The 14,336-nt window shown below is 46.9% G+C and overlaps 1 pseudogene; it reads right to left on the reverse strand.

Moving 5' to 3' along the window:
• The window catches only part of LOC130860749 (ferritin light chain-like), a 40,034-nt pseudogene extending 30,563 nt beyond the window's left edge, over positions 1-9,471 (reverse strand).
• Between the last annotated feature and the right edge of the window lie 4,865 nt (positions 9,472-14,336).

The following is a 14,336-nucleotide window of genomic DNA, read 5'->3' on the forward strand; positions in this document are numbered from 1 at the left end:
CTCGTTTGGACCCACATCTCAATGTAAGATTCAGACCTCAAGTCGCCACGTTCTAGAACCAGCTCTTCTCACAGAGGTGGAGGCTGCCTAAAAAGCAGTATTTGAAGATCCATGCTGATTTATTCAGTCCTGGGCATAATGGCTCTGAAGTCCTCCAATAACATGCAAAGGCATACCTGGAAGGTGTAAGCCATCACAGGCATCATTTGTGCACAGGATTTAAATCCAGGTGACCACAGGCCAGTGTACTAGGCTGTATTTATTCTAATGTGATCGGCTCTAAAACTAGTTTCTCCTCAAGTGCCTTATATTTTTTACTTCAAAATAGTTTTGCTTCCCAATTTAGCCTCACAGCCTTGGGGCTGTAACTGCCCCTACCATGAATCAATATTAATTGGATTTGGAAATCCAAAAGAAAAATGACAGGTGGTGTTATGTTCACAGCCACTCGGCCTCTAGCGGGTTTTAAATTTGCATTCCTCTCCCTCTTGGAAAATCCAAGTCATTTTCTCCGTTTAAGAAGGAGCATTTGCAGGTGCTGAATTTATTCTTGTAGCTCTAACTCTGAGGGGTCTTCTGACAAATTACATTCAAGAGCGCCATCTCCTGGCCAAAGTTTAAAATAAAAAGAAAGCCAAAGAATAAGCAGGTGCCTACATTTAGTGCCTTTAATCAGCATCTTAACTACTTAACCATGAAAATGAGCTTCCCCAGGCTAATGAGAGTCGCCCAATTTGCAGAAACCGGGTGTTTATTTTTGTAGCACAATTTTCCAGCTGCCTGCATCCTGCTTCCTTTACGGTGTGTAGCATCTGCTTATGCTGTGTTGGTGTATACAGTTTTGCTCAAAGGCTCCTCCTGGATTCTGAGAGGCAGAGCATGAGCTAGGTCTCTCAAGTTTGAAAATTGGATTCAGGGATCCAAAAAAATTCCTGGGTTCAGCCTATCAGGACCCAGGAATCAGATTCAAGTCTCTTTATATTTCAATACTAGACCCAAAAAACGATAAGAAGACAGGTTGAAATTTGATGATATTGTGTAAAAACAAGGAAAATCAATGAGAACTGAAGCAATGTGGTCCAGGCTCAGCACATCTAGAGCTATTTATCATTTTGCTCTTTCAAAAAATGCAAGTGTTTCTGCAATAATAAGATATATGTGTTCCTGGGGGAGAGGACAAAAAGACACTTTCTGCGAAACAGCAAACTAAAAATAATAAGACATGGGGAAAAGAGGACTGAGGCAGACAATTTAAAACTTATACGACTTTGCAACTAGAACGCTAACAAAAGCAATAAAAATCTTAATCTAAAAATACCAGCAGAGTTTTAAAAGAATGCTTAGAGCTTAATAAATAAAATATTTTGCAGAAAACAAAGGACTTTGCCTTAAAAAGAAAGAGAAGGTAATTTGATAGCAGGCAGTGTGGGAGAAGCGTAGTCTTCTCAGTCTCAGAAGTAAGGGAACCATGAGCAGGATGGGGGAGCACTGAGCAGAAAGCATTCCCAGACAGAGATAATGGGTCAGCTAAGGGGACAGGGGCACAGGGAGACAGGAGGCAGGGAGAACCATACACCACAGCACCTCCCTCCTCAGCTTGCTGCTGTCTGCCGTGGTCCTAAACTTTCCCTTCATCTTCTGACGGGCTGGGAGCATCACCTATGAACATTTCACTGACATCATTCCAGCATTTATTAACCACATTCGAGCTAATTTATGTTAAAATCACTCACAAACACACAAGTGTTATAGCAAAACAGACCGAACGTGGGATGCTTCCCTGGCACACATCTGACAATAACTCCTGGTGAAAGGATGGAACTGTCAGCCCTGCTTCTTCCTCTGGCCTCTCTCCCTACAAACTCAATGTTGGATTCACAGATGTCCTCACCTCCTGCTTTGGAGCCACCATCAAGGCTCTGGGCTCCCAGGCTTCAATTATGTCTGAGGTGCTAACAGGTAGTTAGCAATGCAGTATATATTTGACAAGCTTATTTTGGTTACTAGTGAGGGAATCTAAACTCAAACTATATTAAGAAAAAGATAACATTTTGCTAACCTAATCAAAAGTCCAGGTGTAGATATGGCTTCAGGCTCAGCTGGAGTCAGGGGCTGGTCCCTGTCTCTCCCTCTTTCACCTTCACTCTCTCCATTTTCTACTTTCCTTAGTGATAGTGTCCTTCTTTTCCAGGCCCTCTCCCATTGACGGCACCTGGATCTTCCAGATTCATAATATTTACAGCTAGCAATGCCAGAGGAAAGAGAGCTTCTCTTTCCCAATAATTTTTGCAAAAATAATAATAACAAAAAACAAACAAACAGAAATGGTCTCATTGGTGTGGTTTGATGCACTGCTCCCCAACCTTGCCTTAGTCCACCAGGGATGACCGGAGGATGAAGCCTCTGACTGGCCAGGTCAGGTTATGGGCTGACCCTTGGATTCAGGGGTTGAGTCAGCCCCAGTCAAACCACCTGAACTTGGAGAGAAAGCAGTCCCCAAAGGAGAGACAGGTCCAGTGCCTGGAAAGGGGGAACAGATCAACGCAGACACCCATCACCCACAGTGGTCCAAGCCCTGCACCCATCTAGCAGCTTGTGAGGTATGGAGAATCTGGCTTCTGATGAACATATCTTAGACATACTATTTATCTTGGATTTAAACAAAGGAACAGAAAAAGATGGATCTAGCCTGCCTGAATGTGTTTTTTGTCTCAATGGTGCTGTTTTTTTGTTTTTGTAATTGGCTGCCAACATTCAGAACTTGAGACATTTAGGGCTTCTCTTAAACTGGAGCCACACCATGCCCATTTTCCCATGTGGAGACATAGGCTCAGTTGAGTAGGGGCTGCATCCTCCCCTGTTCACAGTAGACCCCCCTCCTCCCTGTGCTCCTCCGTCCTCCCCCAGTTCACTCGTTTTGTTCTCCACCTGGCCCCTGGCGGCATTTGAATTTGCAATCTGCCGTGTGAGTTTAGCTCTGGCCACCCAGCCTCTCCAGTGGCAGTTGGCAAGACTTATCTGGTCAGGAAGTGCTGGGTCAGGTGCCTTCTGTCTTTTTCTGCTGTCCTGTCCTCATAGTGTTTCAAACATGCCTGAAACTGAGTCAGTGGTCAGGTGCCCTATTACTAGGACTTGCTGCCTTAGCTTTACACCTTTTAAAGTTAACTAGCAGGCAATTTACTGAGATATTTATTCTAGCTTATTCCCCCAGCTGAAGGCAAACCAAAAGGTAAAATTTCCCTCCCCTATTCCTGGAAGAACAGACAAGCATTTGTGTCCAAAAGATCTAAGTTACCTTTGCCTTGTGGGAGAATTAACAGGCTTTTATTTTCAAGGACTTTGTCACCTAGAAGCCAGAGCTGGATTGTTCCGGAGAAGAAAGTATCCCAAGGGCTGAAGGGAGAGAAAACTCCCAAACAAGAAGACAAATACACCCTTTGAGACTCAGGCTAGAGGGAAGAAGCTGGGTTCAGAAATGACCATGACCTCCACCTCACTTAATAGCCCCAGGAGGAGCAGGACTCAGTAACTGTTAGGATACCTTCTACTGCAAATGACAGAAGATACAGCCAAACAGGCTTAAAGAGGAGAAAAAAGATGAGGTTGGGTAATTTATTTGTTTGTTACTAAAAGTGCATGGGTAACTAACTTCAGGTATGGGTTGATCCAGGGATCTAAAATATATCATGTGGTGTACCCCCCCATAAATAAATAAATAAATAAATAAAAATTAAAAAAATAAAATATATCATGAGGACTGTTTTGATTCATCTCTCAATATTGCATTTCCCTCTCTCTGTTGACTTCATTGTCAGGATCCATGTAATGTCCCCCCAGCATCTGTCTCAAACAAACAAACAAACAAACAAACAATCTCTCACTGGCTTCTCAACAGAATATGTTAATTACTAAGCCAATTACTAAAGCCATGACACATAGTACTCTATTTGGCCAGTCACATGCTTCTTCCCTGAAACTGTGAGAATTGGGTACTATCACTAGAAGAAGTCAGGTATGGTGCTGAATAGCAAAAAACTACTAGAGGCCCCAAACAGGGATGGTTAAGGACACTGGGCACAGGGAACCAGGGCTTAGGTAGGAATTTTGGCAAAGATCTCTGTGTCCAAGCTTGTTATAACATGCACAGCATCCACTGCTTCTGAATGGATCCACCAGGACATGAGCAAGAAGTACCAAGAGCTGCGCCCACTTGCAAAGATACCCCATATGCCTCCAGGGCTCTTGCATAACTGCTGGACAGGAAAGGTGTGCACACAGGCATGCACGTGTGCACACACGCACACACACAGAGGTACGTGCAATGATAGACTTTGCTTCTCTCATTAATTCTGGCACATAAAGAACGAAGCCAAATTATTTGTTTTGGACTGTGATGTTTCTAACACTTAAATAACCCTAGTGGATTGTTTTCATCATATAAACATTGTCTCCAATCGTGGGTCTTTCCTGTGGTCTCTGAGGAATTGCAACTGTATTCCACTCCACTCTCCTCTTCTTTCATGGTCTCTAAGTCAGCTCTTTCCAGGGCTCTTTCATCACCCAGTGCCACATTTCACTGCCTACACCTGTCTTTGTTCTGTTGGCATTAAAGCTGTGTGCTCTATATAGTCCTGGCTGATCTACAATCTAATCCTAAACTATACAGTTGAAGGAGATACTTACATCCCTTCAAGATGCTTCTTCATTTATGTTAAAAAGAACTGGCCAGAGGACAGACAGCTGTGCCTGACAGAACTGTGTATTAAACCACTGGCACCCCTAGCAGGGGCAGCATGATTTGCAGACACCAACCTGCATCGAGGAGTAGAAAAGCATGAATGGACTCAGCCTGAGCACAAGTATGCAGAAATACCTGGGGCAGGGGTGGTGTATGGGGTGGGTCGGGACCACCTGAAACTCCTTTGTGAGCAGATGTGACTCACAGCAATCAAGATGGGAGATTCTATGTTAATTCAGTGTATTTTACACTCTCAGGCAGGTGAAGCCAGGGGGATTTAAGGTTACAAAGGTGAGGTCAGCAGTGGCCAGCAAATAGTAGGTATGGCCTCTGTGGTCCCCCACCCACCCCTTTTCCCCTTTATGATAAAGGCCCCTCTAGCCCAGATTCTGCTGTTTTTGTGTTTCAATAAGAACCCTCATCATTTTACCTTATTGGCACTGTAGTCCAGCTCTTCCATGTTATACTACGTATAAAGTGAACATGTGTTCTCTGTTGCCTGGCAACATGAGAAAAAGCTGATATATGAGGCTTAGTAAATAAGCAGAGATAACAATACTCATTCATTCATTCAAAAAATATTTAGCCTAATATGTGCCAGGCATTGTGTTGGTTCCAAACCAAATTGTATATTTACTTTAAAACAAACCTAATAGTAGAACTGGCACATCTAGAAGATGCATTTTTCCTTCTATATTATGCTTTTTACCTTCTTTTTTGGGATTTTACTATTGGAAGAACTAGTATTTACCATTGACATGAAAACATACCCCCCCCAAACCTTAGCAACTTCTACCTAAATATCAGAACACCCAGCACAGCTTCCTGCTTTCAAATGTCACTCACTCTCAAAATCATGGTTGGATAAGCTGTCCCTCCAGTGAGCAATTACTGAGCGTGCTCTGGGTACCAGACATATGCTTAAAAAAACAGCAGTGCAAAAAAAACTCTGCTCTAAGAGAGCTTATACCCTAGTTGGAAAGACAAGATATATGAAATAACTGCATTCCCCTAAAAGGGACACTCAGTAGGACTACCTTCCTGGCCCCATTGTGCAGGGATGGGGCCTTGTGACAAGTCTGGTAATTGCCAAACATGTAATTGTCCATGCAAGACTCTCAGAAATCTCTTTTACTCTGGCACCGCTTGAGTTAGGGCAGCACCATCACTGTGGGTCTCTGAGTGTCTGCCATGAGCAGAGCCCTCTGCCAACCCGTGATGAACATGTAGCGGGAAGGAGGAATAAGCCTGTTTTTGTTTGAAGCCATCATGTGTTGGAGGTTGTTTGTTACCACAGCATAACCTGGGTTATTCTGACTAAAACACTATAGGGACAAAATGGCCAAACCTCTAGAGCACTTTAGAGCATAAGGGAGGACATTAAAGAACTGGGACTAACAAATGCAGTGATTTTTTTTTAAAAAAGAGTGTCCTGAAAGTACAGGTTGCCAAGCTTGGTGTCGACTCGCTACAAAAGTCTGGAAGGAATAAGTACTGTAAAGGCAATGGTCTGTGAGCACTTAGAAAAAAAAAAGCAGAGACCATAAGGAGTCAATGTGGTCTAAAGACAATTATAACCAATTTTCATTTGCTTTGCAGACAGATTTTTATGTCAGTGTGGGTCATGGCAGGTAACAGTGTACTCATATTAGGATGGCTTTAGAAGAGAGTCTTATAAAGGGACTATACACAAAGATGGGCAGGATGTAGGAAAACCAAGGAATAGTAGAATACCCTGGGCTAGAACAGTGGGGATGCCACCACCCGAGCCTGAAGGAGTGAGAACGAGGAGGCAAACCTGGAGGCAGAGAGGCTGTCTGCAGAGCCACTCCACCTGGCCAGCTCAAGTAATCTTGCATGAAGGGACTTGGAGAATAAATATCCCAACTCGTTCTTCTCTTTCCCTTCAATTTCTTTTCTCCATTAGCCAACCCCAACTGGAAATCCAAGTAGATGGCAAAGGAGCCATTGATGTAGTCCAGAGAAGTCAGCGTCCTGGGCACAGAGCAGGCTAGAGAAGGGTGGAGGGCAGATCTGGAGGGGCAAATAGATGATATCCAGCTGAGGAATATTAGGGAAATTAAATATACATAATGTATCTGGACTTCAGTGAGGTATGTGACAACGTTTGTTGGGAATTTCTTAAAGAGGCAATATTGGTCACACCCTCTTGTGTGCCCACAGCTCTGTGCACTTGTTGCCCTGGAGTGGATGGTGGTAACTCTAGGTTTATCTTCTCAGCATGCTTCTCCAGCTCACTTCTGGCAACAGCACCCGCACTCTCAAGGAAACTTGCCCTCTAACCCTTGTGTTTGGGATGTGGTAAATTACCACATCTTGTCTACGCCTAATCCCCAACTCCAAAGGGTGAATACCTGAATCAGTCAAACACACCTGCTGACACTAGTAAGAAAGATGCTATCTTGCCTTCAGGTTACAGGGCTGGAAAGCTGCAAGTCTGGCAGGAGACATCACGTACAGTGAGAACGTCTGTGGCCATCGCACAAAGAGAAGCAGAAAAAAAAAAACCCTAAAAGATGAAAAAAACTAACAACATTGAGTTTCTGGATTTGACTGTTCCTGAGGTAAGTCACCACTAAATTTCTCATTTATATGATCCACTCCATTACCATTTCCATTTTTGCTAGTTTGAACTGGATTTCTCTTGCTTACGGCAGAGATCTCTGGTTAATCTACTTGTATTTCAGAACTTCTAACTTAACCTCACGGTGTTATCAATATTTAGTTATTAAAATATATTTTAACCTGAATAATAAAGGCTAGTATGTGATAATAGCAACTGCTACTGCGGAGTGCTCCCTGAGGGTTCATGGGATGAATGAGCATCACCAGAGTAAATGAAAGCCTTGTTAAAGGACAGGGCAGGTCCCAGCTGAGGCTGCATAGTCCTGTGTCCCTCTCCAGGAATCTCAGTCCTGCCTGTCCAGCACCCCCGTACAATATCTGCCACAGCTGGAGAAGCCACAGAAGGAAAAGAACGTAGTGTTCAGTTTCTTCCCTCTTCCTTGCTCTACTGCCTTCCACTTGTTCAAGCTGCCACTTTGAGCTTTCTTTCAGGTCACATACAGGGAAGAACAGGAGGTCGGAGGAAAAGGGCAAGGTCCTCCATAGATAACATTTTAACACAGCTTTAGGACACTCTGGGTGGGTGGCCTCAAAGTTCTGGCTCCTTTTTCCAATGGAGGATTTTTATGGGTTTCTCAAAAACTCCCTTCAGTGGGGCTCTGGCATTGCACCATCCTCAGCTGTGAGTGGCACAAACTCTGGCTGGCTGCTCACACCTGGCCCCTCCACCCTGCTCCTTTGGTGCATTCCACGCAGCCTCCTTGTCCTGGCATGAGGTCCTCTGGCTTGGCTCCCTCAAGGTGACTAACGTCCCATGGAGAGCACGCCCCGTGCCCCGCCATAGCACAACTCACCGTATTCACTCTGCTGCCCTCTCTCCTTCCTCTGACATCAGGGTCAACTCCAGCCAGGCTCACTCCTTGGCTTCTCTGGGCACTAGTCAGGCATCAGCTTCTGTACTATATAGAAGCTTTCCTTACTTGGCTCAAATTGGAGAAAAGGGACAACCCTCCTCTCCTCCATTAGTAGGGGGATGAAATCACACAGCACTCCAACAACTCTTTTCAAAGAAACTCCCACTCCCCAGTTCTCCCTCTCCAATTCCCTAACTCCTCTTACAAATGGTCTAGACACTGATAGTGGTGGGCTAAGACTCACGAGCTGGCTGGAGACTTCCAGTGAACAAGGTTTTCTGAATGGCGAAATTCCTTTCTTTAGAGCCACACCACCCAACATGGCAGCCACTAGCCATGTATGGCTATTGAACACCTGAAGTATGGTTGGTACAAAATGGGATGTGCTGTGTCACCAAGACACCAGCTTTCAAAGACTTAGTATGAATTAAAGGTTGTAAAATATCTCATTAATATTTTTATATGATTTAGATGTGGAAATAATATTTTTGATATATTGCATGAATTTACTATCTCATTAAAGTTGATTTCACCACTTTGTCCTTTTTTAAAAATCTGGCTACTAGAAAATTTTAATTACATATACAGCTCATGTTATATTTCTATTAGATAGAGCTGCATTAAAATGCATGGGCACACGACTTTAGGGCCTGGTCCAAACTCTGAGATAGGAAAAGTCCCATTCAAGAGGCTGTTATGTGGTTTGCAAATCCCTTAACCCACTGCCTGGCACATATTAAGCAACTCAGTAATTAGGATAGGGGAGAGAATGGAGGTGGAAGAAGAGACATAATTTTTATAGTAGTAGCTGATGTTGTTAATGATATTATTCACCTCCCTTTACTGTAAAATAAGAATAATAATTTAAGTTCTGCCGACTTCACAAGATTGCAATGTGGCTTGCGTGAAATACTGCGTATGGAATAAAAGCTCTTTAAACTGTAAATAGCTGCAGAAACAGTGGTTGCCACAGTGGTAATAAGCATGGTGGCTGCTGTAATATCCTGGCTCATGCCAGGCGCGCCTCAGTAACTGGGCCCCAGGAGCCCAGGTTGCTGCGGGCTGGCTGCCGGCCCGGCCGCTCTTTCCATTACAGCAAAGCGAGCTCTGGATCGCCGCCAGGTGGCAGCAGAAGCCCAGCTGCTGTCCTCCAGGATCCCCGGAGCACGCCTCGCCCTGCCCCGGAAGACGCGGCGCTTCTCCGAGGCACCCAGGGTGAAGCACCTTTTCCATCTTCAGCTCGATGCTGGACAGTGTGAGGACTACCAAAAAATCTTCTAAATGTGGTCCAGCCTTCAGGGGCTGCAGGTTAATGAAGGAAATCGACCCCCAAGCAACCCCTCCAACAGTGGAGATCCCAGCAGGATCAGAGGGAAGGACTGACTATAGCTGTGACTTGGTCTGCGTGGAATTAGGAGGAGCTTCCAGAGATGTGACATTTGAGATGAGTTCTCATGAAGGAGGGCTACTCTTGGTGGAGAACTGGCGGTGGGAGGGACCTTCCAGGCAGAGGCTCAGGCAAGAGCAAAGAGCACCTGGTTCATTTGGAAAAGGGGGAGGGCATTTGGAAATGAATGGTAAGGGGGTTATAGGCATTTAGTGAGTGAAGGCCAGTGAAGTCGAATGTCCTATACTGTGCAGGGCAGTCCTGTATTATGAAGACATGTCCTGCCTGAAATGGCAGTAGCAGTCCCTTTGAGAAACTGAGAGTCTGAGTGGGGAAGGAAAGCTTGAGTGTGAGATGTAAGTGGAAAGATAAGTTAGGGCCAAATTGTAAAGGGCCTCATGGCTAGACGATGGGCTTTAGGTCCTCTTGCAGGTGACACAGAGCCACTGAATTCCTTCTCATCTGCAGGGAATGGCTCCCACCATTTCTAAAAGCCAGCAGGCATCCCTGCAGGGCTCTGAGGGGAGGTGCTGTGGTGGATGTGTTCACACGGCACCCAGGTGTGCTCCCTAGGCTCGCCCTCTCCCCCAAGGCTCTTGCTCAGATTCCCAGGCATCCTGTCCCTGGCCCCAGAATGATGCCATCCTCCTTTTGAAACTCCAGACTGTGTGAATACAAACAAGCAATTAAAAAAATCTGCCAAATTGAATTCACGTTGAAGCCCCGGTACAGCAGCTCAGTGAAAGTAAAGCCTTGTTCCGTGTTGTTCATGTACATTTAGGTTGGGTAAAGGTGGCACCACTGGATTGCCAGAATATTTGCTCTGAGCCTGTACAAGCATTTTCAACCCAGGAGGAGGCCAAAGAACTTGCTCTGCCAGCTTGCCTGTTAATGATAAGGGCTAGCATTTGCTAAGCAAGCTACTCTGAGTCAGGCGTTGTCCCAGTACGTTACATAAATGATCACAGTTTATCATCACAGTGACTCACTCTGCACTCAGGTGAGAACACTGAGGCTAGGAGACATAAATGAGTTGCCTAAGGTGCCCAAGTGGAGAACCAGGCCTTGAACCCAGATCTGTCTGACTCTAAAGGCCTTCGCCATTTCCCCTACAACGGCCTGTTCCTCTCAGTCACAAGGAAACGGTTCCTCCCTTTTGAAAGGGAGGAAAGGGCCCAGGGCCAGGTAACCCCCAGGCAGTGAAGACAGGCAAGCTCTTTCAGGCTCCTGGCAGGACAGGTCCGCAGAGGACTGCAGCGGGTTCCCTGCGCGATGGTGCGAGGGCTCCATGCCCACTACTCTCTGGGCCCTCGCTCAGTTCAGAATAGGACCAGGTGAGCTGTGGAGTGGAAGCAGGAAGGGGAGTAGAGCTTGGGCTGGGTGTTCTCTTCCAGGGCTGCCCAAAGTTGCCTCAGCCAGTTCCTTGCTTTGGGCTGACGCCTTGGCTGCATGGGAATGTATTGTTTTAGTGGCCTTTTGTGTGCGAAGAGGAGCCAGAGCCTGTGGAGGCAGCACCTTGTGGAGCCACTCCTCTCTCCCCAGGGCACCATAAAGGCCCATAGCTCACAGTCACCAGAGCCACTGCACAAGCCAGATCCACCACTGGGTGTTTTTCTTTGCATCCTCCTGGGTGAGGGCCAGGTCTCTCACTGTCAGAGGGCTATTATCCAGCCTTGAAGGAGCAAGAGAGATTAATTGCTATTGGGATGGGCCTGTGCGGGGCTGTGACGGCCTCCTTAAATCCCTTGGATTCGGGGCAAGGAATCAGTAGAAGAGTGGTAACTACGCAGTGGTGACACAAACTATCACAGGTGCAAGGACAGAGAAAGGGGCTGTAAATCAGACGTGTTTTGGAGAAGGAACAACAGAATTGAGCATTAAATAAGGAGTAGGGAAAGTTAAAGGGAAAATATAAGGAAAAATTCCAGACAAGTTGCAGAGGCATCAGCTTGGTATTGCTGGAGGGTAAAATGCAAGGCACGGAGGGAGAAGGGAAGCTGGAGGAGTTGACAGGAGCCGGAACAAAGATGGTTTTATAGACTACATCAAGGAGATCACACTTTAAGGGAGCCATTGAAGGTGTCTAGCAGAGGAGTGAGATGATCAGTTGTGTGCTTTGGAAAGATTGTTCTGATTACACAGAATGAGTTTCAGGAGCTCCAGAGTGCAGGAAGTGACTCTACTAGGGGACTGCTGGAGTGATTGGGGTAAGAGGGGATAAGGAGCAGAGTAGAGCAGTGGTAAAGGAGGAGAGGGAGGGAGGGGGGGAGGAGGAGGGGGAGGAGGGGGATTGAGGCAAGTTCACAAGCAGGGGAGCAGAGATGACTCCCAGGTTTCTGGCTTGGGCAACCTCATGTACTGAGTGACTAGGACAGATAACACAGAAGGGAGAACTGGAAGGTGGGAATATGACCAGTTCCTTTTCGAAAGTGTCTATGTACATCCTCAAGGGGTGACAGGTGGACTCTGGAAATGTGGATCTGAAGCTCAGGAGGGGTATCTGAGCTGAGGATATAGACTTGGAATCACTAGAGGGGAACTCATGCTATAGATGGATCAATGCCAGAGAGCACTTGAAGGAGAGAAGAGTGCTGAGGACAGAACTTGTATAAAGAGAAGGGGGAAAAAGGAAAGCAATGTCAATAAAGGAGATCGGGGACACCCAGGATATAGCTGTGTTAGGGAAAGCCAAGGGAGGGGCAAGATCAAGGAGAATGAGGTGGTCAACAGTGCCAACTGGCACAGCAAAGTCAAAGGAGATAAGGACTTGCTGACAGGTATCTGTTGGATGTGACAAGCCAGAGCGCAATGTGCTGAGTGTGGGTGGCAGGGAGGGAGCCAAGACAGAAAAGCAAGAAAGAACGGCTCTTTCAAGATTGGAAGTGACAGGAGAGAAACAGGAAGCATTAGTGTGAAAAGGAGCCAGTGGAGGGAGCTCCTGCCTCTTGATGGGGTACATTTGAGCCGGTGGCTAGGGAAGAGGGAAGGAAGCAGGGGGAGCAAGAGGTTAGAAGAGTCATAGAGAGGGACTTCCCTGGTGCTGCAGTGGTTAAGAATCCACCTGCCAATGCAGGGGACATGGGTTCGATCCCTGGTCCAGGAAGATCCCACATGCTGCGGGGCAACTAAGCCCGTGCGCAGCAACTACTGAAGTCTATGTGCCTAGAGCCTATGCTCCACAAACAAAAGAGCCACCGCAATGAGAAGTCCACGCACAACAAAGAGTAGCCCCCACTCACTGCAACTAGAGAAAGCCCGCACACACCAGCGAAGACCCAATGCAGCCAAAAATAAAAATAAAATGAATTTAAAAAAGAATCGTAGAGAGGTAAGTGTCCTGGAACAGTCAAGGCAGGAAGGGCACCTGAGGACAGGGGTGGGCCTGGCCCTGACCAGGTGGAGGAATGCAGCTCCTGAGGCCCAGGGAAGGGCGGCAGCGCTGAGAGGTGAGTCTATAAGTAGAGGGGTTCATGCCTGAGGGTCTGTGATTTGGGGGAAAGGAGTCTGGACTGATGTGGGAACGTGCAGAGAGTGGAGAAGGGCACTAAATGACCACAACAGGAAGTGGGCAGAGCAGCCCACCAGGGATGCTCAGAAGAGTTGTGCTTTGTTTTTATTTCCATCTGCATGCAGCCTAGGTGCAAGAGACCCTGCCCCAGCAGAAAACAACAGCTTGAGCATTCGTGCTAATCCTTTCTTTTCCCTTTGGCTTTTCTCCAAAAGGCAAGTATCTTGCAAAACCTTAAGCTGCCTTTTTCCTGCCATAGATGCAGCATGTGCCAGGGCTTTGAGAGAAGGTCTGCAATTGCCCAGAAACAATACTGCTGCTCAAGTTTCCAAAAGGCCTTCCTCAGGCCTTCAGGGCCGCCTCCTTAGGCCCAGGTTAGGCAATGCATATTGGAATATTGGCTGCAGGGCGCCAGACCTTCCGAAGGTCCTTTTTCCTCACAGCCTGACTGGATCTGCCTGGGTGTGAAGCTGGCGTAAGCAGGTATGTTTTGGATATGGGAGCTGTGTCTGTGCAGCAGGCAGAGGAAGTATTTCCAGGTTGCAGAGTACTGTAAAAGAGTCTGGGGCTTGCCTCAAGCTCACCAAACAGCAGAAGTCAGGGAAATGATGGCTACAGCCCCAGGTACACCCAGGGCATCTTCCTCCGCCTCCCCTCTGTCGGCTGAAGCCCTCAGCAGAAGGTCACCATCAGCCAAGAGAGGCTGGTGCCCATTTTAGGGCTGATCTTCCTCTTTCTCATTCACTGTGACTCTCTTTGAAGATCCTGATGGGCAAGTCCCCAGTCAACCCCTTAACCCAGCCTCCTTCTAGGTCAGCCCTGGGTCGGGAAGAAGGCAGCAGGAGCATGAAGGAGAGAGTAAGGAACCACCAGGTAAGCGCATCTGAGAAAGAACATTTAGAAACAGGACGCTCAACCCCAGGAGGAAGTTGACCTTCTGTCTCCATTGTCTGAATCTATGCCCCACTCACCTGTCACAATCACTGTTGGTGCCCCTCACCCCGCTCCACTCCTACATTTCTGGATTCACTACACTTTCTTCAGTCCCTAAAGCTAAGCTGCACCCTGTGCCCAGACACCTCAGGCTCTGGCCCAGCAGGACTCCGACAGAGCCCAGGGTCTATCCTGTGCCATGCCAGGCAGCCCAGGCCCAGGCCTGACTCTTTCTTTGGCAGCTGTTGCCAGCCCAGCCCTGCCACGGCC

This window comes from Hippopotamus amphibius, chromosome 9 (assembly GCF_030028045.1).
Source record: "Hippopotamus amphibius kiboko isolate mHipAmp2 chromosome 9, mHipAmp2.hap2, whole genome shotgun sequence".
Classification (NCBI taxonomy): Eukaryota; Metazoa; Chordata; class Mammalia; order Artiodactyla; family Hippopotamidae; genus Hippopotamus; species Hippopotamus amphibius.